General features: G+C 38.8%; 1 protein-coding gene across 1 annotated transcript in view; it reads right to left on the bottom strand.

The window, feature by feature from the left end:
• FOXN3 (forkhead box N3) overlaps positions 1–26,528 on the bottom strand; it is a 427,318-nt gene extending 400,790 nt beyond the window's left edge. Inside the window, exon 1 of the mRNA XM_036991754.2 lies at positions 26,358–26,528. The gene's annotated coding sequence lies outside the window, so the exon portion shown is untranslated. The remainder of the gene's footprint in view (positions 1–26,357) is intronic.
• Between the last annotated feature and the right edge of the window lie 1,028 nt (positions 26,529–27,556).

The raw sequence follows: 27,556 nt of genomic DNA, 5'->3' as shown, positions 1-27,556 counted from the left end.
TTCAGAGAAGCAACAATCACCTGCAGGGCAAATACAGCCCAGGAATCATGGCTTGGGCAGAGTAACAACCATACCACTGAGGTGCACGGGGGCTTTTTTCTTTTAGCATTGACAGTGACCCTACCCAATGGCATCAGGATAAAACACAATTCAATGAATGCTCCAGGCTAAAATCATGTCAGATGTGGAGCTTTTGAGTGGTCAGTCTAAATTCAGGAATGGGTCAGACAACCAGAGTCATTCATAAACATCAACAAGCTCCATCAAAGGTCTGATCAGTGTTGAGTAGCAGTATATTTGAACTCCCAGCCAGCATCTGGAATGCAGCCCTCCTGTAATGCTAGTTAAGTGGGGCTGCTGATTTAAGACACAGCAGGCCTGTGGGATAGAGCTGCCATCTTCATGGAGAAGGCAAAGATCTAAGCCAAAGAAAGGCACTCAGTACCCACGGGCAGAGCCAACACTCCCCTGTGCAACAATCATTTCCGGACACTTTAGTGTACAGACAAATGGCCGGTCACGTTTCCATGACTGAAATGATTATAGCCTAGGATTTTGTAAAACATCATCAAACACACATCTTTTAAAGTGTGTACCATGTCTATCTTCCAACTGGGCAACTTCCTGGTGTGCCATCAAAGACTAACCAGTTGCAATCCGTATGTCACAAATTAAGTGACCTGCTATATGGTATTGTTAACTATAATCCAATTTAAGGTTGGGAAAAATCTACCAAAAAGAAATGAAGTCAGAGAATATTTGAACTGAGGCCATTTTATTCCCCTGGCAATAAACAGCAGAGCTGGGTGTTTACCATTTGCACAGATCTTAAAAATAAACCCATATTATCTTTGTATAGGATGATGCATTCTTATAGTCTCTAGATAAGAGACACTTGTCCCTCCAGATCACTGTGCAACCAGACTTACTGAAGCATTTCAAGCTTATCTACATGTGGGAGTCATTTAAAATACAATACTCTTTTTTCTTTCCAGGTCCTAGTCTCTGGAAGGGTACAGATGATGGTAACGTTTATGAATAGCAAAACACAATACTCTTGTCAGAACCTTTAGTAATTTCCACCAAATCAAATTACTGGTGAACATCAAGTGACTTTCATTAAAAAACCTCAGACTAGCTAAAGAAACTGACCACGCTTAAGCAATTTTTCAGTTATATGTAGGAAGACAGAGAGAAGGGCCTACTGATCACTGAGCATGGGCTCGGTGCTCCTGAGATCAGAGTCCCGTGGCCCACGCAGCCTTAGAAATATTTCACATTCCCAGCTTCAAAGGCATGAGGGGAGAAGGGAGAAAAAGCCCACCCAGCTGAGGTCTACAGGAGAGCAGTTGCAGCAGTGCCAGGCAGCACAAATTAAGAGATGCTGTGAAAGTCTGCCCAGGACTGGAAGCTGTCTGCACTCTACCCTGAAACCACTTAGCAACAGCAGTCATGATGCAGCTTCTCGAAATCTGCCATGAGAATGAAGTGGGGCACACGTATTCCTGGAGATTTCTATTTTCAACAGTGAGCCAATCCTGAGAAGGCCTGTGTGCATTCACATCACAAAGCCCTAAAGGCTATGGGAAGAGTGCCCCGTTTCTGCCTAAGAGAGGAGGAGAAACACAGCCCCTTTAAGCACCTCAGAGCTGTCCCCATTCCCCTTCCAACTCCTCCTTTCCAACTGTCTGGAAGCAAGGCGGCTCAGCCAAAGGATGCAGATGTGTGGCACAGGGGATGGGCTGATGCCTGACAGGGTCCAGGTTTGCTGGGCACCCAAGTGACAGAAAGGAAGGGGAAAGGGGGGCAGCTCTAACTGCCAAATGTTGGCTAGAGCACCCAAGTCGAAGCTGTCAGCTGCACTGGCCCACCTGCAAATAAGAAACAAGAGAGAACATGGGGAAAAGGTTCAAAAAAGCAAGAAGAGCACAGGAGTACTTCAATGATTAGCAAGGTGGCCATCAGTCAGTCAATCAATCAACCTGTTGCCGAGGCTTTTGTGCTGGCCTCTGCAAGTAAAGAGGTGCATGTCCTGGTTTCTACCCTCTGAGTTTAACATAAATCCACGGGGATGAAAAGAATGAGAGGAGAGACAACAGCAGATGAGAGCTATCAACCAGTGTCTAGAAGACTGTGCGTGGAAGGAGGAGTGGTAGCTGAACATGGGCATTATGAAGGAAATTGAGACTAAAATTCCAGCAGTGGGAAAAATCCATCAAAGCAAGTGGAGTAGCTTCCCAGAATCAGAAGCATCAGACACAGTGGGAAGTGGGAGTGAGGTGTGGAGGTTAGGTGAGATTCTAGAATGAAAAGTTAGACCCTCCTGTTCCCACCCTTCCCCCTTCTCCAGGTATTAATGCTGGAGAAATTTAGAAAAGAGAGCAGGGTGGGACACCAGACAAAAACAGAGGGCAAATTAACAGTGAGAGCCTGTGTCCTCTGTCCACCTGGCTATCTGAACACTAGCACCCAGGCTTATACCACTTCTGCAGGATTACAAGACCTTCTCTGACCAAATGGAATCACCCCAAGGAGAACCTCCTGAAAGATGGAATTTGAAGAAACTGGCTCACTACCCAGCTACTCTCCAGGGAACCCCCTCAGTCAATGAGCCCTACTCAAGCACACAGCTTCCAAGAAGCTTTCCAGAACCTCACATTTAGATATGAAAGGAAACCCAAGGAAAACCTACACGAAAGTCAGACACCTAAATAATCAGGAAAAACAAGTTTGAGGAAACAGAGATAACGTGGGAATCAGAAGAAGATACCAAACCCATAATTACTGTATCTTATAAGAGAAGGCATTGCTTTTGTTAAAAGGAAAGAACAGGATGTTGTAAAAAGAAACATTCAGGGAAAATGTTTAAGTTCTAGGCAATTAAAAATATGATAGATACAATATAAAATTCAATAGATGACTTGGAAATAAAGTAAAGGAAACCATTCAGAAAATAAGACAGTAAGACAAAGAGATGATCAAGAGGGAAAAAAACAAGAAAAGGATCGGTCCAAAGTTCATCTATTAAAGTTTCTAAGTGTTCAGAGAAAATGGTAAGAAGAAAATTATTTAAATAAACAACCAAATAAACACAGAACTCCTACAAACCCTTTCACAGAAAAGGATCATAAATTTTCCAATTCAGCAAAATAATTTATAAAGACACAACAAAGGTTTAGTATCATGAAATTTCACACCAGGGAAAAAATTAAAATTCTGAAAGCCTCCAGAAAGAGAAAAAAGATCTCTATTCATATAGAAAAGATGAACAATCAAAATGGTGTATGATTCCTCCACAGCCACAATAGAAGCTAGAAGTCAATTCAGTATTGCCTTCAAAACACACAGGGGAGATGATTTTTCTATCTAGAAATATATGCCCAGCCAAACAGTTGACTAAAGGGAGCATACATTAAAGATACCTTCACAGATTATGTTTCTGGAAAACTTACTCCCTATGTGTGCTTAGTAAACTGTTAGCAGATGTGCTCCACCAAAAGCAGCCAAGCGAAAACGAAGAGAACATGGGATCCAGGAAACAACAATGCAGGAGGCGGGCGAAAAAGAAATCCCTACCCAAAACCCATTCCAGAGCAGGCTTGTAGAGCAACCAGATCAAAGCAGAGCAGGGAAAACAAACTGCAAGTGGTACATTACCTGACGTGTTTGGCCAAGAACAAAATTAGATTGAGAGACGATGTTGAAAGACCTGGGAGAATGAGTTAAAAAGGATGGAGACAGGGAGGGAGGTAAGGGTGTGTTTGTATATATGCAGAGTGGTGATGTTTATTAACAGGAAAGAAACTAGAAGTTGCACGAGAAAGGATCTGTAATTATAGTATATGGTTGCCTCGCTGAAAAATGTTTACATAGTAATATGAAGAGAGTGTCTTTTTCAAAGAAGGGGAGGAAAAAGGTTTAAATTATCATAATAGTCAATGGGTAATATTTTCAATTGATTAAAAATCAAGAAAATGTAAAGGTACACTACTTATTGATTTTTTTTAAAACGTTTACATCATGAAATATTACATAGAAAAAAGTACACTAAACAAAATGTACAGCTCAATGATTTATCGTGAAGCAAACAACGTGTAATCATCATCCAAATTATAAAAGGACTTTGCCAGTCTCCCGGAAGCTCTCGTTCTCCCTCCTAATCATCGCCCCATCCTCCCCTACAACTATTACCTGAACTTTTACAGTAATTACTTTCTTTATAATATGCTAACTAAGCATACATCCCTAAAGACTATAGTTTCATTATGCATGTTTTTGACCTTTATAGAAATGAAATACAGATGTGAGTAGCTTCTTTTACACATTAATGTCGATGAGTCATCCAGGTTGTTGTGCAGCTCTATTTTGTTTTCACTGGTGTATCATTTTTCATTTATGTAAATATACCACCGTAGCGTGTATATGTGTATATGTATGCATGTGCACACATTATGTTATACTCTTAATGGACATCGTGAGATTCCAGCTTAGGCCATTATAAAAACTGCAGCTAAGAACATTCCTATCCATACTTTTTGGTACATGTGTATTCATGTTTCCATTGCATCTGCACATCAGATAGAGCAGCTGACTCACAGCACATGCCTATGTCCAATTTTATTAGATAACGCTGAGTGGTCTTCCAAAACAGCTGTGCCAGTTTATACTCTCACAATCTGAGAATTCTCATTTCTCCAAATTCTTACCATCTCTTGGTATTGCAAGTCACTTTTAATTTTTGGCACTGAGGTGGAAATGTCACATTTTATGTGGTTTATATTTCCCTGGAGACTTATGAAGTTGAGCAATTTTTCACATGTTCATTGGACATTTGGATATCATCTTTTGTGAACTATTTAGGCCTATAACCCATTTTTCTGTCTTTCACTGGTTGGTAGGAATTCTTTGTATATTCTTCCCCTGAGCCCTTTGTAAATTATACATGTTGCAAATATTTCTAACTTGCCTCTCAACTCTTTTAACTGTGTCCTTTGATGAACATAAATTCTTCATTTTAATATAGTCTGACTTTATCTCTTTTCTTTTCTTGGAGAAAGCTAGAAGACAGTTTTATTTAGCAAGGCGGAAGTACACTCTCAAAGAGAGAGAGGGTGGTCTGCGAGGTCAGGACCAGCCTGATTTTATCTTTTTCCTTTATTATTGGTTCTTTTGGGTCCTGTGAAGGAATTCTTTTCCTAGCCAAAATCCTGGGTATATTTATCCTACATCATCTTCTGGATATTTTTGTATTTTGTCTTTTACATTTAGATTTGAATTTACTTGGAATGAGTTTTGATGTATAGTGTAAGTTTAGGGTCAACTTTGATTATTTTTCTATACTGATACCTGATTGTCCCAGGTGTGTTTATTAAAAAGAAGACTGACCGGAAGATGACTGGTCAGCCAGAGACGGGTAAGATTCCTCAAGGGAGGAACAACCTAAGACAGGCACAGTTGCAGGGGGGCCATCAGGTGAGAAATCGGGGAACAACAGTGGTGAAGCTTAGAACCTCACCCCTCCTGTGTTGAGAGAAAGCTTCTGCATCTGTGGATGTTTTATTGCCCTTGTCTAGCTCGGATTAGCACATAGTCTACAGGCACACACATCATCATCTACAATTGCTCTCTTACAACACTAAACTATGTTTTCTACCTTTATCTTGCATCTACCTACCACTTCAGCATTTTATTAAAAATGAAAATATAAATAATAATAATAAAGGGAGAAATGTGGGATCCACATACAAATCAAGTATAAAAATCGACTGAATATTCATATTTGACCTGATTGTTTATAGTTGATAATGCGTGATCAGAACCGAAAGTTTCTGTGATGAATGCCCTTGTACTGTTCACCATGTAAGAACTTATTCACTATGTAAGAATTCGTTCACCATGTAAGAACTTGTTCGTTATGCTTCAGAATGACCTTCTGTCCTGCAGTAACACTTTGCCATTGATAGTGTGTTGGTATATACACAGGTCTGTTTCTAGACTCTCTTTTTCCCCAGATCTCGTCATCTCTCCTTGTACGAATGCCACACTGCCTCAACTACTCCATTGTAACAATAAATCCTGATATCCGGTGGAACAAGTCCTCAGATCTTATTCTTCCTATCTAGGCTATTCTTGGTCCTTTGTGTTCCTGTAAAGATAGGATCAGCTTATCAGTTTTCACAAAAACTCTCTGGGGGTTTTGCCTGAGATTGCATTGACTCTATAAATCAGTATGAGATTAACTGACATCTTTAGAGAACATGTATCATAAATGTGATACATCTCTCCATTTTTTCTCCATGTTAAATAGTTTGCAATTCACATGTGTTTGTAACTTGGTAAACTTTTATTCTAATGTAAATTCATTTTCCATGTGTTTACTAGTGATAAACAGAAATCATCTATTTCTTCATATTTAAAAATTCACTTTTTAGTTCCAACAATTTATCTGAAATTTCTTTTCAATTTTCTATATACATAGTAGTTTAATCTTCCAATAACTTTTATTTCTTCCTTTTTAAAACTAATACCTTTATGTCTCTTTTATGCCTCACTGCATTAGCTAGGTAGAATTTACTATGTTGAATGTACATTTACAATGTTGAATGTAAGTGATGAGAACTGGTGTATATGCCTTTTTCCTACTCTTAAAGGAAAAGTTTTAACATTTCCCCCACTATGCACGATGTTTCCTACTTTTTTAATGATATAGGATACTTTTTGTAGATAGTCTTCTTAGAGTAAGAAAATCTCCTTCCTGTTTAGTAGTTTGCTAAATCTTTTTTTTAATTGTGAATAAATGTTGGACTACATCACATATATTTTATGCACTTAAGATGATTATATTATTTTCCTTATTCTGTTATGTAGTGAGTTACACTGACTGATTTTCAAATATATTACCCTAACCTAGCATTTCTGGGAGATCACTGACTTGATGATGATGTAGTAATTCATTGCTGGACTCACTTTGCTAGTATTTTGTTTAGGGTTTTTGAATCTATATTCATCAGCAAAATAGGCCAAGGATTTTCCTTTCTTATAATGTCAGATTTTAGCATCAAAATTCCATGACCTCTTAGAACAAGTTGGGAGTGTTCCTTCTTTTTCTATTATCTGGAAGAGTTTGTGGGGAAAATGTGTTATTACTACTTTAAATATTTAACGAATTCAACGAAAAAACATCTGGGTCTGAAGGTGTCCTTGTGGTAAGGTTTTTAATTACGTATTCACGTGAGTAAATATAGGGCTACCCAGACTGTTATTTTTCTTATGTCAGTTTTGATGTGTGGCATTTTTAGAAAATGTGTCCAATTCTTGTAAAGTTTCATTTCATAATACTGCTATAGGGTTATTCAGCTTATTCATCCATTATATTTTAAATGTAGTGATGTCCCTTGTTCATTCTGGATATTGGTTATTTGTGCTTTTCTTTCTTGATCAAGATTTTATCAACTGTATTAGTCCTTTAGCTCTGCTTGTTGATTCCATAGGATCTATTCTCTATTTCATTACTCTCTCTTTATTGAAGTATCATTGATAAACAATCTTATTTTGGTTTCAAGTATACAACACAGTGGTTCAACAGCTACCCATATTATTAAATCCTTACCCCCACTAGCACAGTCACTATAGGAAGATGTTACAGGACCATGGGCTATATTCTCCATGTTGTACTACCATCCCTGTGACCAACTTACATTACAACTGAGAATTTTTGTGCCCTTTTATCCCCCTCACACTCCCCATCCACTCACCCCAAACCCTCCCCTACGGTAACCACCAGTCACATCTCAGTGTCTATGAATCTACTGCTATTTTGTTCATTTTATTTTGGCTTTTATATTCTACAAATAAATTATATCAGATGGTATTTGTCTTTCTGCTCCTGGCTTATTTCACTGAGCATAATACCTTCTATGTCTATCCATGTTCTTGCAAATGGCAGGATTTCTTTATTTCTTATGGCTGAATAATATTCCATTGTGTATATGTACCACATCATTATCCATTCATCCACTGATGGACAATTTGGTTGCTTCCATCTGTTCTCTCATTTTTACTACTTCCTTCTACCTTTTTTTAATTGTTTTTAACTTCTTGAAACTAATGCTTTGATTATTTACTTTTAAGTCTCTCTTTTTTTCTAATGTATATATTTGAGGCTATAAATGTTCCTCTAAGTTTGGTATTAGCTGCATTCCACATTCAGTATGTACGTCATATTTTCACTGTTACTAATTTCTAAATATTATCTAGTTCTAATTGCCATTTTTTTCTTTGGCCTATCATTGTTTAATATTTAAACATATGGGGATTTTTCAGTTACCTTTTTTATTACTGAATTCTAGTTTAATGTCACTGTGATCTGAAAATATACTCTGATTTCAATCCTATGAAATTTGCTAAGTTGCTTAATGACTCAGAATATGGGCAATGTTGGCAAATATTCTATGTGCACCTGAAAGGAATGTGTATTCTATATTTGTTGAGTGTTGAGTGTTTTTACAATTAGATTAGGTTTATTAACTTTATTCAAACTGTTTATAACCTAGCTATGTTTTATTGTCTGCTGGTTGTATCAATTAGTAGGGGGGATATGTTAAAATTTCTAACTATATCAATATCTCTATTTCTCCTTCTAGGTCTTACATGAGTATGTATTTAATAAAGTGAATAAGTATCTAGAAATATCATATTTTCTTAGTGAACTGACTCTTTTTTATCATGAAATACCTCTCTTCATCTCTAACAGTGCTTCTTCCCTATTAATACATCTACTTTACCTAATATTACTATAGCTATACAATCTTTCTTTTGGTTAGTGTTTGTATGGTATAATATTTATATCATTTTATGTTGGGTACTTCTGTATCTTTTACAAAATGTATACCTCTTAAAGCAGTGTATAGGTTTTTAAAAACCAATATAATAACCTATGACTTTAATTAAAGTGTGTACTCTTTTATTTAATATAACTGCTGATAAATTTGGGCTTACACTTACTATTTTTTACATCTTACCTATTCTAGGAGCCTTTCTCTCCCATTTTCCAGCTTCCTTTGAATTATCTGAATCCTTATTATTATTATTATGCTATTTCCCCCCCTCTTAGCTAATTATATATTCCTTCACATTCTTTTAAAGATTATCCAGAGTTTATAACATGATGCATTGCTGACTTAATGACTAATACGAATTAGTTTTTATCACCTCCTATACAATATAAGGACCTCAGAATGATTTAACTTCATTAATCTCTCCATACTTGTTTTGCTTTGATCATGTTTTATTTCCTATATATATTTTAAACTCCACAGAACATAATTATTTTTTAGTTTATACAGTCAATATTTATATTTGACTGTCTAATTAGTGATTCTATTTCCTTCATTCCTTCTTACATTGGTGATCTTTGATTTGGATTTTTTTTTTTTCGTCCAAAGGATGCCCTTTTGTTTTTCCTTTTGTACAGATTAACTCTTGTTAATTAAAAAAAAAAAACGACTTTTAATTTATCTTCATTTTTAAGGAAACTTTCAGGTAGATATAGAATTCATGTTTAACAGGTTTCATTTAGCAATTTGAAGATATGATTCCATTTCCTTTTGACTTCTATTATTTCAGTTGAGAAGTCACTTGTCAATCTTACGGCTGCTCCTTTGAGACAATAGGTACCCATTCCTCCAGCCCTGACTGTTTTTCAGCTTTTCTCTGTTTTTTATTTTCAGAAATCTTACTGTGATGTTCCTAGGTGATGCTTCTTTGTACTGACCCTGTTTGGTACTCTAGGGCTTCTTGATTCTGTGGCTTTGTGTCACTTGCTAAATTTGTAAAATGCTCAGCCATTTTTTCCCATTTATTTATTTTGTTCCACTTTTTCTCTCCTCTCTTGCTGAGTCCAATTACACACACACACACACACACACACACACATCCTCTCCACCATATTTCACATGTCTTCCAAAATCCTGCATTTATTTTTCATTATTTTGCCTCTTCATGCTTCATTTTGGGTATTTTCTTCTGCCCTATATTCTAATTCATTAATTCTCTCTTCAATTGCATCTACTACATTGAGCCCATACATTTTTTACACTTTTATTAAAGTAAAATTTACATATCAAAAAATTTATCTGTTGTGAATATACATTCAATGGTTTTAGTATATTAATTTAGTTGTGCAAGCATTGCCATCATTATAATCCATCTTAGAAGATCTCCAACATCCCACATTTTTACTTCAGTAACTGTTTTTTTTAAGTTTGACATTCTTATTTGTAATCTTCAGTTCTCTGGAAAACTTTAAGTCTTACCTTTCAATTCTTTCACTATATCAAATTAGTATTTTAGAGACCACATCTGACTAATCCACTATCTGGGTCCCTCAGACGTATCTTATTTGTCTATTTTGTTTGTTTGTTTTTGACTATGTCTTGTCTTCTTATATGCATAGTTTTTTTTCACTTGGTGACAGATACAGTACATAAAAAACTCTAGTGATAACATGAGGCTCTTGAAAATATATCTTCCTCCAGAGAGGATTTTTACTTTTGCTTTTGGCAAGCATCTAAGCTACAGACACTAATTTGAAAATATTTGACTTTGGCTTAGACCCTCTAAGAGTTTTTCTTTTCTGGTTCATCTTGACTCAGGATTCCATATGAAAGCCTAGGTTGTTTACTACAGCGTCTGCTCCTTGGCAGGATGTGAATACAGTTACCCTGTCCCAGACTCCATGAATTTACTGAAAGCTCTACTAAGTTTCATAGTCTCTTAGCCACTATTTTTGGAATTGACAATTGTCTCAAGAAGATCCAAGAGCTGGGCTCACCTGTTAGGGCTTTTCCCCCCTCAAATCTTTGCTCTGCAACTCCTCATTGCCTTGATGTCTCTCCAATGCTTCCACACTGACTTTTCTTTTTAACTACGCAGCTTTTTCCAGTAGAAGAGATGGTATGAACAAACATGATCTACCACAGAACATAAACTCCACAGCTAGCCACACTGACTACCATTATAAGTAGGGTGACTATAATTTATCATACAAACCAGAACACTTTCAAAAATGAAAGGAGGCACTGTTAATGGCTTTATTGGGGCAATAGGCATAAACCAAAAATATCACAAACAAATCAAGATATATGGTCGCCCCAATAATAACATAAGGTTCCTTGCTTAAAATATATAAAACTTTGATTGAAATATGTCAACTAATTTAAAAATCACATTGGCAATATCAAGAATATAGGGGTCTTGTCTTGGCCCTTTGTAGTGACTGAATATTTGATATTAAGGATGGCACTGAGCCCTCGTTCACTGTGGGAAATGACCATTCAGTAGCTCATTGTATCAACAGAGGGAGTTTACTATTCTACCCAGCCTGCTAGTTCCTGGAATCTGTATCTCATTATTGTCCTTGGCAGAGACTGTACCTCCAAAAGAATAGTTTTTGAAACTTTTTCCAAACAAGAGAGAAATTTTTCTAAGAAGAAAGAAATCTTAGAGTTGAAAAGAAAGTGAACATAATTTCCACGGTGCACTCACCCCCCCTTCACTGTATCTATTTATTAGAAATGCTGTAGTCTGCTCTCATCTGCCAGAAATTCTATTCCCTGTTCCATGATGGAAACAACACAGTTAGCGAAGGGTTTGCTCTCTCCTGGCTTTTGAGGGGATCAGATTTGCCACCTGGGTTATCTTCAAAAGTGAACTCCCTCTGGGCTGGAGAGCTGTTCTCTAACTAATGCCAGAACTAAGCCCAAAGAGATGTTCGATCAAATAGAACATGGTTGATACCTAATTATAGACTCACCACATCTTGAATTTTGTAGCCTGACCCTTCCTGGAATTTTGATGATGCTATTCAGGGTATCACTTCCTATTCTTCATCTGTGTATTTTAGATGGCTGATTCAAAACAATGTTTTATATATAAACAGCCCAACATTTTTCCACAACACAGGCTTTATTGGCATACAAACTAAATTGCCACATGCATTGTGTTTGCATGTATCCACCGAGCAGGTGGATTATAGATTAGTTAGAGCAACTGAGATGTCAGTGTACTTTCCCATTCACAGTACAGTGCAGTAGAAAAGAAAACTACTCAATGAAAAGAAAACAAATTACAATTACAACAGTTTAACTCTGGTCCATATGTCATTCTCATTTACTAAGACCAATGGCAACAGAAAATAAAAACAAAGCATTGAAAACATTGGGCCTGGCAACAAGGTGATGAGTTAAAGTCACATAGAGAATGACACTGACCAGGGTCCAGTTCAGCTGATCATCTGTGGCCCTGGGAAATATTTAAAAGGTAAGCCCCTCTTCCTGTTGAATTGCTAAATACTGCCCTGGAGAAAGGCTGGCCTCCTTTAGAAAGGCCTAAAATGAAAGGAAAAAAGAGTGAAAGATCCCTACTGAAGGACTTGACAAAGCACCAAGCCTTTTTCCTTCACATCATACAAATAACCTAGAACCTCACCACCACTATATCAATCAAAAGGTGAACTGCAAAGGTCTTTCTCCATTCAAAGTAGTTTATCTCCATCCTCCCCGCTTAACCCTCTGCGTCCTTCTATGCTCACCTCCCTATGCTCAGCCCCTAAACAGTATCTAGTACTCTCTAGCCCTCAACAAATATTTCCAGAATGACTGAGTTCTTGTTACAACCCAGAGGGAGCTGAAAGGGCAGATTGCAATGCAACATTTCAGAAGAACTGACTGATGCAGATTAAACTGAATTACCATGGAAATGCCACTATTATCTGTAATGCCCCCTCCAAATTTCAGGGGTTTCATTTCTTTTCTCTAAATTTTTATTTTGACAAATTTCAAATCTAACAGAAAATGAAGGAATAACATGATGAGTAAGCTACATACCACAACCCTGCATCCCTAAATATGTTGGCAGGTAGCTCCTTAGAGCAAGAACATTCATTCGCCTTTCAATCAGTTTTAATTTTTTTAGAGCATACTCGATGTTCAAAACTGAGTGACAGGGGGGCATTTTCAACAGTTTAGCACAAAATTCATCATTAAGCATGTTATTAGACAGTTGGGGATTTAAACTATACAAACATGAAATAATTCTAGGTCATCAGATCCTAAACTTGGTGGCATTGATTATATGTGAAATAGGAGCTTAGAGAAGTGAGGAATCAGGTTGGGCGGGCTGAAGTTTCAGAGGGGAAACATGCGGAAGAGACAAGGCTGGCTATTTATTAAATCTGTTTCATCCTCATCACATCTAGATTACCTTTCCCAGCAACCCTTCTTTACAGTTGAATGTGACAATTTTACAATTTTCTATTAGCTAATGGAAAGGGAAAGGAAGTGGAATGCACCTGCCACTCATGAGTCCCCATGTTCTTTCCCTTTGTTGCCAGTGTGAGCCAACAAGCACAATGACCTTGGGAGCCAGAGGCTGAAAAGAGCAGAGCCATAGAATGCAAAGTGTCTGGTTTCCTAAACCACCACTTAAATGAGAGAAATCCCCTAATCAGGCACCCATTTTGGATGTTCAGGGAATAAACTCCTATTGCTTTGATTTATTACACTAGGTTGAGTTTATTGAAGCAGCCAGTGTTATCTCAACTAATACTTAAATACCCTTGGATATATATAGAAGGAGGTAATATTTTAAAAATAATGACTGTGCTTTTTCTCAATTGCTTCCTGCATGTATGATCTTCATCCTAGTTGCCAAGAGGCATTCATACGTTTTAGAGAATATTAGGATTATTAAAAAACAGAATACAAAAAGAAAGAAGGATGGAAGTTCCTTTTGTAGCAGTGGAGCAGAAAAGATACTCTGAAACAGCTAAAAATACTTCCTCAAAAATAGTTTGTAGTTATGAGCAAACAAGAAAATGAAGCATACTCAGAGCCTATCACCTACATCAGCTTTCACCTTGACAGCATTTAACAGACTGGGGCAACTTGAGCTCCTCTTTTGGCAGCTTAGCAGAGCACAGGTAACAGCAGAAAAACTTGGTGGCACTGATAAAGCCAGGAACCACCAAGATATGAAGAATAATAGGAGGTGCCCTGCTAAAGATAAGACTCCAAATGGCAACCAGAATTGTTGGTCTTAAAAATCAATGCTGAGGAAAGAAAGTTTTTACCAAAATTTGTAACCACAAGACAGCATCACATGGGTTTCAAGTATGAATCAATTATGCAATTGGTCCCCAAAACCTCAGATTGAGGATTTTAAGCCCCTGCTTTCCAGATTGGTGATGACATCAGGCACCTAGTAGAAACAAATGCAAAATCTAGAGAATTCACCTTCAATTCAAACCTCAAAGAATTCTCACTGATAAAGTCTCAAAAAAAATGAGGTCACAATAAAACTAAGCAAAACAAAAACCACAAACACACACATGCATAAGGAAACAAAGCACCATGAACAATAACTAGTAGATACAAGAAAATAATTGAACAAAGAGTTGAAATTTTAAAATTATCAGACACACATTACAGAATAAATGTTTAAGCAAAAAATAGAAGGTAACAAGTATATAAAATGCAAGTAAGATTAGACAGATAAGATACAGGGAAATGAAGACGACTGAAAAAAAATATCTTGGCTGTAGTACATGAAAATATTATACAGAGAGACAAAAAATATGAAAAAGAGATTGAAACACTGGCAAGACAAACAACTGTTTAACATATACCTAATCTGAAATCCAGAAGTGAAAGAGATACAGAACAGGGACAATATTCTGAAAATCTTCCAGAGATGTTAAAAAAATCAATTCACAAATTCACAAAATCCACAAATATCCCAAGCAAAATAAATACATTAAAAAGAAATTCACATCTAGACACTTCATAATAAAATGGCAGAATGTCAAAGACAAAAGAATATCTTAAAAGTAACCATAAGTACAGTCAGAGAAAAAACACCTTCAATGATAAGTAGACTTAGTACTGATTTCTCAATAGAGGAAGCCAGAAACTAATGGAACAATCTTTTTAACATGTTGAGAGGGAAAAAAAAATAGAATTTTATACCTAGCAAAACTATATTTTTAGAAAATAGGAAAAACAGAATTTTCCAACTAACAATAACTGAAATAATTTCCCTCAACTGATCCTCAGTAAATGAAATCTAAGAAGAGAAGTGATCCAGGGAGGTGGGTTTGAGGGTGAGGAAGGGAATTATAAGCAAAGAAAGTAGTAATGATAATGTCTAACCTATTAGGTTAAAAAACACAAAGAACTAAAACACTGGGCAACAGTGGAACCTAATTTGGGGCTAGGGGGACTGACTCAAGTTAAGTAGTCAAAGGTCTTACATTGTTTGGGAGGAAAGAAAAGATATTAATTACGTTTAGACTTTGATAGGTAAACCTGTTAAACTTTTTGAGAGCCATTAAAAGAGTAAGAGTATAAAACTTCCAAACTACTACAGAAGAATATACGAAATAAGAAAGCTCATCAATTCAAAAGAAGGCAAGGAATGAAAGAAAAAGGAATAGAGAGGAGGTAGGACATCAGAAAGAGTAAAATAACATGAAGGAATAAATTGAAATACATCTGTAATCACAATAAATATAAATGGGTTACATATAAATCAGTTAAAAGATATTTACAGATTGCATAAAAACAATATCCAGCTATACATCACATATAAAAGATATATCTAAAATACTAGGATACAAAGATTTGAGGGAAAAAAGGCTGAAAAAGCAAATAGCAAAAAGTAATGAAAAGGAAGGAAACCATAAATTTAGAAATTGAAACAAAACACTTTAAAACAACTCAGAACAAATAAAAATTTCTATCAGAAGTTATTTAGAACCAAATAATAATGAAAATGTTACATAACAAAACTGAGAATGAGCTAACTCAGTACTTAGAAGGTAAGTTATAGTTTAAATTTTTATGTTAAACAAAGAAAATTTCAAAAGGTGCCATCTTAGGAAGTTAAAAAAGTGAAATAATAAACACAAAAGAGTAAAAAGGAAAAAAAAAAGGCACAAGCAGAAAATAAAAGAGTACCATGGAGAAAATCTAAGAAACTGGGAGTTTTTTGGAAAACACTGTATGAAATGCAAACACGCAATTCACAAGAGAAGAAATATACACAACTAATAAACTTATAAAGAGATACTCAAACTTATTAACAACCAATTAAAATAACAATGAGATTATTTCACACTTAAACTAAATTGGTAAAATTTTTAAAGTCAGACAATATTAAATGTCGTGAGAACATGAAACAACAGAAAAACATATTCACTGCTGGTGGGAGTATAAACTGGTAGACACTTTTGAAGACAATTTGCATTAAAATACTTAAACCTCATGACCAGAAATTCCATACCTAGACAATTACCCTAGTGAAATGGCTTGCCTTATTTTTGTTGTTCCTGGTTTTTAAGAAACACATTTTAAGCCATGACCCAGCACACACACACACACACACACACACACACACACACACACACACTTCCATTTATATGTAAGTATGGAAAACTATAGTTTCAGGATAAAAAATACGTGGCAGAACTATAAAGAAAAAACACACACCACATCTACTCACATCCCAGTGGCCAGAAGTTTTTGCAATTCTTGGCTGCAAGGGAGTCCAGTGTGATTTTTAGCTGATCCCAGCAAAAATCTGTGGAGAATGCACACAGGTGGGATGCTAGAAGACTCTGCCACAGGCAGAAATTCCACAGCCTTGAAAGTCAGGCTTTGTCCTAGGACAGGACTTTCCACCATTTAATGGGAATCTGGAGGGCCTGGCTAAAAGAATTTACCTGCAGGCAGTAGAAGATGCTGCTTTCCCCCGTTAGGGGTGGTGAAGTCCCTAATGACTCCCCTGTTAGGGGCAGTGAAGTCCCTGGAGCGTGTTTTCTCAGTCTACCCTTGCAGCCTGATTAAGCAGAGGGGGCTGTGAGGTGGGGGGTTGGTGGGATGCTGGGACAGCGGGTTGTGTTGAGCCGAGAACAATGCACTTGCTCAGAAAGGCTGTGGCCAGAGAAGGGGACCCTTGCAAAGACCACCAGGCCAGTGGGCTGAGAGGACGTTGCTAAAACAGAGTTTGCTGCCAGTGGGAGCTGAGGTGTACCAAGCAGTGCCACACTGGGATTCTTTCATGAAATAGAAGAAATCAGAGTGCATGAAGTGCAGCAGGAATAGTAACATCTTACCAAATTTATGTTTCAGCTTTACATGTTATTTTGTAAAACCTTTTATGTGTCCATCCATGTATGCACACATTCATCTACATACACTTACCAGAATCCCATAACACATCTGTACCTTACTGTGGGTCCCTGAAAAGCACTGGACTAGATTATGTGTTCTAAGAGCCACAGACTTCAAGTGCTGGTATAGAACAAGCAGGACAGTGGGCAAGAGACGGAGGGCTGAGAGCCGAGGCCACCTGCTCAGGGAGCCTGAGGTTGCTTGTCTTCGGTAAGAAATGAAAGGCAAATATGACACACGCCATCACAGGCAAAAAAAAGGGGACGCATGAAGGAATAGGCATTGTTTTCCCAGGAAGACTGAGAATTATCTTATGGATTATCAGTTTTACAATGGATAGGATCAAAAGTTATTATTCTTTTTCCTGATAATCAATGGGTGTGTGCTGGTGAGGAAGTTTTGCCGTGAGACAAATGAATAAATTGCTTTTTGTCTGCACATCGGAGTTGCAAGCAGGTGAGAATGGCAACCCTTTAACATGTGAAGGCAGGAAGAAGGTTGAGGTCAGGGGACAATATGAACAAAGGCAGGGAAGCAGGAAGGAGCGAGGCAAGTTCAGGGATGAATAAACCCTGACCATTCCCTGGGCACTCATGGGCAGGGCCAGACTATAAAATGCCTGAAAGGCAGGCAGAGGAGGGCAGACCTGGTAAGGTGAGCAATAGGGAGCCACCGTAGGTTCTTAGTGGAAGAAGGACATGACAACAATAACAAAACAATAAAAACAGTGACAATAATTTAAGTTGCAACCACGTGCCAGGCTGTGTGCCCAGTGCTTTTTGGGGACTTCATGACCTTCACAACAATCCTCTCAGGATTTCCATATTCCTAAATCTTCCTTCCATATTGCTGAGTCTTAGGTTAGGGTCACACAGTGGGAAGTGGCCGAGGCAAGGTCTGAACACAGGAAGTCTAGCTGGGAAGCCCACACTTCTGGAGTGTTTGGGGAGAGAAGTGTCCAGGCGTGCAGAGGAAGGAGAGGCACCAGGAGGGACTGAGCACCCCAAGGTGACCTGCAGGACTCTAGACCAGGAGATGAACAGGGGTGGATTTCCAAGACAGCAGCAAGGAGCTCTGCCGACAAGTGCGATGCGTGAGTATGAACCAAGTGGCAGCCCAAGCTTTCCTGCCTGGGGACAAGGACAGTGGCTGTAACAGAGAAAAGCAGCAAGACACGAACCCTCACGAGAAGTTGCTGCCTGAATCCAGACTCTCCTCATGCCACTTCTCTCGTTTCCATATTTTGGACTGAAAACCTCTCCAGGCATCTTCATTTGGAAGTATAGAGGACCCATTCCAAATGACTACTCTTCTCAAACATCTACCAACATAGTTCCAAGACTATGCAAGATGAGAAGATCTAGAAGCTGCCGATGCCCTGGCCACGTCCCTCCAGGCTGTACTCTCAGGGCACACCAGTCCCTCCTTCAACTGCTCCCCACGGCATCAGCATGATGGCTGGCACCTGCTCGGCCTGCCTGCGAGCAGATGCAAGCAAGGGCTGAGAATCCACACCTCCCAGGAGCGGTCATCACCAGGACAGAAGGGACGGGTCCGACACAAGCTCTCAGGGTGCCCCGGGGGCCTGAGTGCCACAGCCCACAGTGGTGACTGGCCATCTCCCACTCTCGCCCCCACTCCTGGTGTCTCCCTGGGATGGTCTCCCAAGGAAACCAGCCACCCTGGAATCTTTGCAAGATCAGCTTCTAAACTAAAGCATCAGGCTTAGCACCTGGAGGCAGGAGCTCAGGCAGGGCGTCACTTCACTGTGTCTGTCTGTATCAGCTTAGAATATGAACTTCACATGAGCCACATGTGGTGATATTTCTAGGTAAGAAGCCGACTGGAGTTAACACACAGCAGGCTGCCTGAGAGTGATTTCTTCACCCTTATATCCCTTTCAGAGGGCACAGTTCCCGGTATGCAGTGGGTACCCAGTAACTGCTCACTGAATATTCAAATGAGTGGATGATTTGTTTCCCCAAATTGGTGCATGTATTATCTTTAGCATTTCCCTAGATCAATTCTTTAAAATAATTTCATACATGTGAAATCTTGAAAGCATACACGTGAAATGTGAATAAAATTAGTGCCATCAAGTTCTGATAGTCCACCTTAAGTCTTCAAGAGAATTAGAAAGTGCCAGGCACCCATTCACTGAAAATGTCCCCATCACTTCACCACTAGTTCCAACCAGTCACAAATATACTAGGCTTAGTGGGATGCCCAGCTGAAGAATTTTTTAAATTCTTGTAATTCTGTCCTATATTAGCACAATAGCAGACGTCCCTGCTTACATGAAGTCAAATGGACTCTGCCCCATTTGTTCTGTATAAACCTGTATGGGGTTTGTATGTCTTCGGAGTCGGGGAGCCCCAAAAAGGAGACACCGGACATCCTGCTAACCCGACAACTTAAAACTGTTGTTTTTTATTCATAAAGAAAGAAAGGAGGAAGGAGGTGTCGGTGTATTTGCACATCCGAGTTTGTTGGGCAGTTCACTGGAATTATAAAGTGAATGGTGTCTAGGAAATCAGTTCTGGGATGTCACCGACAGAAAGACCAAGTGTGCTACTTGGGTAATTCAGGAATGTCATATCCCTGCGGTAAGGGCCTTTCATTCAGCCGAGGAGGTGAATGTGCTCAGGAGTAAATGAAGAAAAATTCCAAAGATGAGGATGAATTATGGAAGATAGTTACTGACAAGGAAACTAGGAAGTTTCTCCCACCACCACTGGCCAGCTGTGAGAATGCAGAATGTTGTGAAGCAAATCCTATTTCTTGCCAAAATCACAACAAACATTCCCCACCCCCACCCTGCAATTTTTCCAGAAGACTCCATTTCAAGCATGAAAAGGAAAGTCATCACCCCTGCAATAGAAACAGAGGAATGGTTATAAGTACCCAGTGGGGTGGAAAATGATAGGAATTTGGAATCAAGGTGCCTTAGAGGGAGAATTAGTTTGGTACCAAAGAGTGTGACTTGAGAACACAGTTGACTTAGCTTCTTCACCTGTAAAATGGGACATTAATGCACACTGTCATTACTTAGTAATAGTAGTTAGAGTAGTATATTAATACTAGGTTATTAGAAGAATCAATGAAATAACATAGGGGTGGCACCTGATAAACAAAAGCCCCTTTACCACTGTGATGTGATTTTTTGTATTACCCGATATTGCCAAACTTAACCACAGCAACCTAATTTCTTTTCCAAGACCATTCTAAATGCTAAATCGAGTCCCATGAAACAACATGACTATCTTAATTTAGAAACATGAATCAACTAGTCATTAAATGGTAATTGTTTTCTTTGTAAAAGCTGCAAAAATGTTAAATTTGCTGAAACGGAAAATTTCAGAGTGTGACAAGTTATCTGAGGTTATCTAAAAACCTAACCTCGTATAATATACTAAAATCCCCTCTTCAGGTAGGACTTGCCACTATCTGAAAGGTAAGCAAGTGACATGTGCCAAGGTAGGAGGCACACACGCCCCATAACATCTGAGGCCTACAGAAGCGACTTCAGCAATGTCCCAGTAACTGGAGAGCATCCTTGAGTTCAGAACCAAAGTCTCCCAAAACATTAGCGTTTAAATGCTCCCTCAAGAGGAATCACTGGCCTATTACCATGAATATGCCTTGGGACAGTTCCACTGGCTTGCTGTGTACACACTCATTCTTCTTGGAAAATGTAGGTGGGAGGAGAAATAAGATAGCTTGAAACAGCCTTAACATGAAAAGCTTTACTCAACACAATTGAACAAATAAACGTTAACCACAATCATTTTCATCCACTACCACAACCAGCTATTTTGTGCTTATATTTGTTTCATCTTTTGTAGAGGAAATATTTTCTTAAAAAAGAAAAAGTTCCAGCACAAATTATTGGACAACCTGTGGCTTCCAGGAACATTGGTTATTTTAATAGCCATCTCTACCCCCAGGATGGTAATACAAACACAGCAAGCACAGTGGAAGTAATCGGAGAATGCAGAGGCCTCTGTCCTTTCTCCTTCTAGAAACTCCCCAGCTGTGCATCCTTCAAGAAACAGTGCAGAGAGAGGTTGGCTATGGCCCTAAGCAGCACAGTGCTACTACGGTCTGCCTTAAGTCTCTGCGGATTTCTCCTTACCTATGTGCATCAAGTGGTTACAAAATCAAGAGCGAAATTGAAGGGGATTACTCTATCTGCCACCCCTAGAAATCTTAATACTCTCAGCTTTGGGGAAGTAAAAGAAGAGAAATGAGCCCAATTCCAAAAGGGACATTTCAGTAAATCTAATAAAAGAGGAGATAATGTGACTACATTTGACAATATTCAAATATTATCTGTGTGTTATCATTTTACCCAACACTCAGAACACTACTGAGTCTGCCAAGCAGATTATACTGCTTGGCAAACTTTCATTTCATGAATGACACTTAATATGAAATAATTTTCACTGACAAATAGAGTAACACGGTGGTGGAACAGATCCTGAGGTAATAACAGAATAAATCTATGCATTCTAGTACAGTCATAACCAATTAATCTCAAATACCTCCATGCAATGTCCCTATAACTTACCAGAAAAGGAGACCCTGTTTAAGTTACGCCGAATCACTTCCTCTCTCCTTCCCTCCTTATGGACTGAACCAGGGCTTTTTAATACTTCGGGCCCAGTCCAATCTTGCTATACATACATTTTGACTTAATAGAATACATTGTATCACATGCCTTTTTTCTACTTACTAGCCACAAGTGTCCTCTTAAACGGTCAAGGCAGAAGTTCTCAGGTAAAAGGTTCTAGGACTTTTCAAGCCATTCCTTCTTTAGAGAATATTTTGTGCACTTTAGAGGCAGAGGTTTTCACCATGTCCACAGGGTTCCTAGGATCCTAGGCATGCCCTTAGGCACAGCCCACGGGAACACAGCGGGCTCTGGAGTCCTGGCTGTTGGTCTCTCAGAGCAGCTGTTTTTATATCACTCATATACTAGGGTCTTATGTAAAAATCCATTTGGTGATAAATATAAAACACAAATAATGTCTTGAAAAACACATGGAAACCAGTCCAACAAATGGACCCCACTCCCCACCCCTTAGGGACTAACATAGTACCCTTCCTTGGAAAGGAGAGTTTATGTGCTTATTTTTCCTTTAAAGAAGCTTGCCCTTGTTTCCTCTTCCAGAATTTGAAACATACATGTGTTGAAACAATTAAATGTATTTATTTACAACATCTAAAAAATAATCTGGGGTTTCACACAATAAATCTTTTTAAAGTTAAGCTTTGTTATTCTCATATAGACTCTAAATTGGCCTTAGCAACCCCCCACCCCAATTTCCAACACTCCCCCTATGCTAGTTTTTTGCCGTTAGCAAAGTGGGCAAATAGCTTACATGCAGTCTTTACGGATTTTTTTCTTATAAGCAAAAAGAATGAAACATTCTCCCTTTACCTCTCCACAAAACTGGCATTTGGTTGGTATTCTGGACTAATTAGAAATTTGGCATACTCATCAAAAAATGCCAGCTTCAGTCAGTATGTGTATATCCGACAACTGAAAATGAATTGGAGTTTTATTGAACATCTTCTTAATTTGTATTGGTAAAATAAATTGTACATAGTAGTATAATAATCAATTTTTCTAATCCAAAGCCAAAAATAAACAAACAGAAATGCCAAGAATCTGGAGTGATTTAATTGCCTCCTCACAAGTCCCTTTAGAAATGAAGTGTTCTGAGTAAACTATTTGACAGACAATGGAGAATGAAGGCAGATTCTAGAAACCAACAAATCCCATTCATTTCCTTCAGTTTGTAAAAACAAGCAACTGACATGTTTCCTGCCAATGAACAGAACTTTCAGATAAGAAAGCTCCCTACAGGAAATCCTTTGCTAAAAGAGAACAGTTGTGCCATTAAACTTAACCTTTTTCACCAAATCCCAATCAGTTAAATAGCTGACAACATGGGATCATGAAATACACACTAAATCACCTCCAAAATCCTATATTGTTTCTAAAGTCGGTATTTCCCATGACAAAGAAGCAGGATATTAAATAAACATGCACATACAGTTAGGATTCTTTCCACCTCCTCTCTCCCCCCATGCAATCGGTTGATGAAAACAAGGGAAATTTGCTGCTTTTTAAAAAGATCGAAGTGTTAATTAAATAAGATTTAAAACTGACCATTTTCAATTAAGATAAAGCAATACAATGCTATAAATCATCATGGCTGGAACAGAGATATTACTGAGTATCAAGAACTTAACGTCTTAAAGACCACCACTGACAAGATGAGAGAAGTGTAAGAAACGCATTGGCTTTGTGTTTACTAGCTTCAGTGTTGACAGCAGGAGTCAAAATCTAAGAGATGCTCTCCTTAGTTATTTTTTATTTAGCAAAGGAAAAAGGGGAGGGTCTCCAAACTTTTCTCTTTTATCCTCCTCACTGAAACCATTACCAACATACTGAAAATATTTGTAATCTTGATTTAGGGAACCTCACAATTATCCTGAAAATGAAAGCACTTGTCTCCATCCACAAAAGAGGAAACTTTTCTAAGTTAACCAAATAATAATTGCCACTTCAAAACAGTCCTTATTTCTTTTTAGGAGTTTTCCTCTCCCTGCTCAGCTACTGAGAGAACACCCTCCCTTCTACTAATCAAAGCCCAGACAGAGTCTTCCTTTATTCCCGCCCATATACCCTAGGAGCAGGGTTCCAAAACGCCACCTTCTTTGAATTCAATTGCTGCAGTTCAACTTTGAACCCTTACAAACAGAAACTCTTCCTTACACCCTCCTCAGGTGACTTTTCATCCACAGGTAACATTCTAATCTTTACAGCTCTAAAAAGAGTTTTCGTTCTAACAGGAGACATGCAAATCAGTTTGATTCCACAATTAAGTGCTCAAATAATTCTCAGCCTCTCCAAGCAAGCCCAACTAGAGATAGCAAAATGCTACGTAAGCATGTGTGTTCATCCTTGCTTTTTCCTCACATATTTGCAATAAAAATACAGTTATGAAATCCAGGAGACTGCATTTTTGGCTGTTGTTGTAAAATGACCTTGATTTGACAGGCACCGTCTCAGGTTTCAACAGATGCTGTGGGAAAGCTTACAGAAGCCAACATGTTCTCCAGGCATCTGTGATGACATGCAGGTTTTTTTTTTTTAAGTGGTAGTTATGGTAGTGTGTGTGTGTGTTGGGGGGGGGGGAGTACTCTTCTCAGTTTCCATGACAACCATGTCTCCACTCAGGGGTTATTAGACACCATCCACTTCCTGTGTCTAAATGTTTAAGCCAATCAGAAAAGTGTTTATACGTTTAACAACTTCTGGGATGGTGCTTCTTTAATTGGGATGCTTTATAAGGCTCAAGTGAAGATGTCCACCAGCCTTCTGTTTTTTTGTCTTATAGCTATAAAATTCCACAATATTTGTTAATTCATATTCTTAGAGGTGAAGAATGCCCTTTTCCTTGGAATGCATTCTCCTCAAACCAGATGCCACAATTTCTCATAATAGTGTGCAAGCTGATTTTGATTGTTTCCTCTTCACTGCCTTTTTTTCCCCACTGTTGCAGACTTAAATTTAGTGCATGATACATACTAATGCACAAGACACTGAAGTGATCAAAGTAAAGCTAGAGTTAAGCATCCATCTGTGGATTGTACTATTTAAATATTCAGATCAAAAAACAGGAAAAATTATGCTAAGTTGAACAACTTTGCATTCTACAACTCCTGAGGAGAAATCATTGAGAATGTATTGTAAAGTGGTATGTCTATAAATGTAAGCTAGTAGCTGATGTCTGCAAAGAAATTTGTCACCAAAATGGCTTACTTTATCTGGTGAGAAACAACAAAAAATTAAACATAAAGGTATCTCAAGCAATTGGCACCCGAATTTAAAATCAATCTTGCAGAAATCTGTGCAGGAGAACGCGAATCTTAAATTACAGCACGCTTTTAAAAGAAGGTTTTGGGTGACTGTTTTCATAAGTCTCAATCTAACTGACCAATCAGTGTGAGAGTTAAAGTGGGCTGTAGTCATTCACCCAGTCTTCCAAGCTCTGCACTCTCTGAGCTGCTCTCTCCTCTCCAAGGCAGAGCTGGCGATCAATGAAAAACAGGGAACAAAAGGCATATAACAGGATGTCTTCCTTAGCTAGGGAAAACGATTCCCTTTTTCCTCAATGAGCCAGTCGCACCCTGCCTACAACAGCAGGAGTTCCCAGCAGACCAGTCCTTTCCAATGAGGCACATTTTACATTTGCAGTCATGTGTCCCAACTGCTAACAAATGTGTCACCTTAAGCACATCCTGTGACAGAGGGCTCCCCATGCCCAACCAACTGAAACTAATAAATTAAATAAATTAATAATCGCACAATTAAAAGCTGCAGAGAAAGAATGTGTTTCCCTTCCCCAAATGTCATCCCAGGAGTATAAACAAAGCATGAAAAATAGTCTCCTCAGCCTCCCCAGCCAGTAATCATGGTTTTCTCCTCGAAACATTGTTTCTCCAAAAAGAGAAATATTCCTACTGCCCTCAAACGAAACGCTCATCTGTATATTAGGACAAGCAGTTACAGTATACGAAGAGGTTTACACTGCCCACAAATTTGACACTCTGTTTATAATTGATAGCAAAACAGTTGCGACAGCAATGCTGTAAACTCTGCCCCAGCCAAACTCCACATTTAACACGTTAGTTCCTTGAAAATAAAAGTAACGCCTGGGGGGCCCACAAAAGTAAAGCCCCAGGAAGTAATTAACAGAATTACATCAATTAGTTGAACATTTTTTAAATTATCCATGTGTCTGGTATTTTTTTAAAAATACATATATATATAAGAACTCTTCACAAATTTCTGAGAAACTTTTTTTTTTTTTTTAATGAACTTACTTTTGAGCCAAAACTAATGAAAATATGCAACTTGCCATCCCTGGATCTTTCCCATTTTGGGCTGCATGCTATAAATCAATCTGAAACCAGGTGGAAATACGGGGGCGGACACCTTAAAAAAATCAAAGGGTGCCCCAAAATGCAGCAGCCTGAACAGAGGGCTTCTCGTGACAATGCTGAACCAGAGCAGAGGACCAGGAGGCAGGAAATGCGCCCCATTTTCGTTACCTTCGATCACCGACCCCCCCCCAGCTGCTTCTCGCGGCCGCATCGGGGGGCTGCGGCGGCGCTGGACTCGCGGGGGCCCCGCCGCCGGGTCGCGCCGTCTCCCGGCCGAGATGCAGCCGATCGCGGCCGGAACCTCAGCTCCAGCCCCGGCGCCCGCCCGGGGTCGGCGGCGCGGCTCCCACCCGGGCCGGAGCCCCGCTGGGTCCTAGTGCGCGCCGCGCCAGCCCGCCGGCCCGCGCGGCCCGGTCTGCAGCCGGCACGTACAGCAGCGCACGCAGCTCGAGAGCACCGTGAATCCCCGGGAAAACCGAAACACCCGTCGGCACCTCTCAAAACCCGTGCGGATGAACTGGCACGAGATGTGAAAAGAAAAACACTGGCCTCAACTGAACTTACTGAAGGCGAATGTTAATATCCGCAGCCCCAGTGTAAAAACATAGGGCAGTAACTGGTTTCCGTGGGTTGGCCGAGTGCACTTATAATTTTGCATCTTCACAGACGGTAAGAGAGAGTGTGGGATCAATACACAGAGATTTCAGAAATATAACGCAGTAAAAAAGGTTGAAAACTGTGTTTGAAACAGTATTTTCCAGTTTTCCCAATGATTTTTTTTCCTAACAGATCCTTTGGCATTTGCTCTCTTACTTTATCATATGCAATTTTAAATAACAAAGGCCCATATGGCTAAACACGTAGTCATTTGATTTTCAAAAGACCTCAAAAATTGCATCAAAATATGCATTCATATATCTCCTAAGAAATCAACCAGAAAGAATTAATGGTGGCATATGGTGTGCCTCAGAGAGAAAACTTAATTACAAATTAAAACAAATGCGAAAATTCACAAATTCAGTAAACTGAAAGTAAATTATGATCCTAGATATATACACAAATCAGCTAACGAATGGTTAGGAAAATGTAAGCTTTAGGTTTTTTCCCTTGCATCAGCAGAAAGGGTGTTACATGAACTCCTATAACAGATTCTTCTCATTGTCCCCAAAAGGGCTTTCAGCGACCTCTCAGCGCATTCATTTACTGCAGCCCACCTGAAGGCAACTTTTAAACTTGTAAGTGTTCATTTAGGAGGACAAATCTATTACCCTTAATTCAAAATAAAAGTGCTTTCGTTTGAAAAGCCTGTTTGAAAGGCTTCAAGACTGGGAGCTTTTTTTTTAGTCTTTGATATCACCAAGTTTGAA

Source organism: Manis javanica, chromosome 8 (genome assembly GCF_040802235.1).
Source record: "Manis javanica isolate MJ-LG chromosome 8, MJ_LKY, whole genome shotgun sequence".
Taxonomy (NCBI): domain Eukaryota; kingdom Metazoa; phylum Chordata; class Mammalia; order Pholidota; family Manidae; genus Manis; species Manis javanica.
Note: the sequence above shows the minus strand (reverse complement) of the source record. Positions and strands in the feature narration are given on the sequence as shown.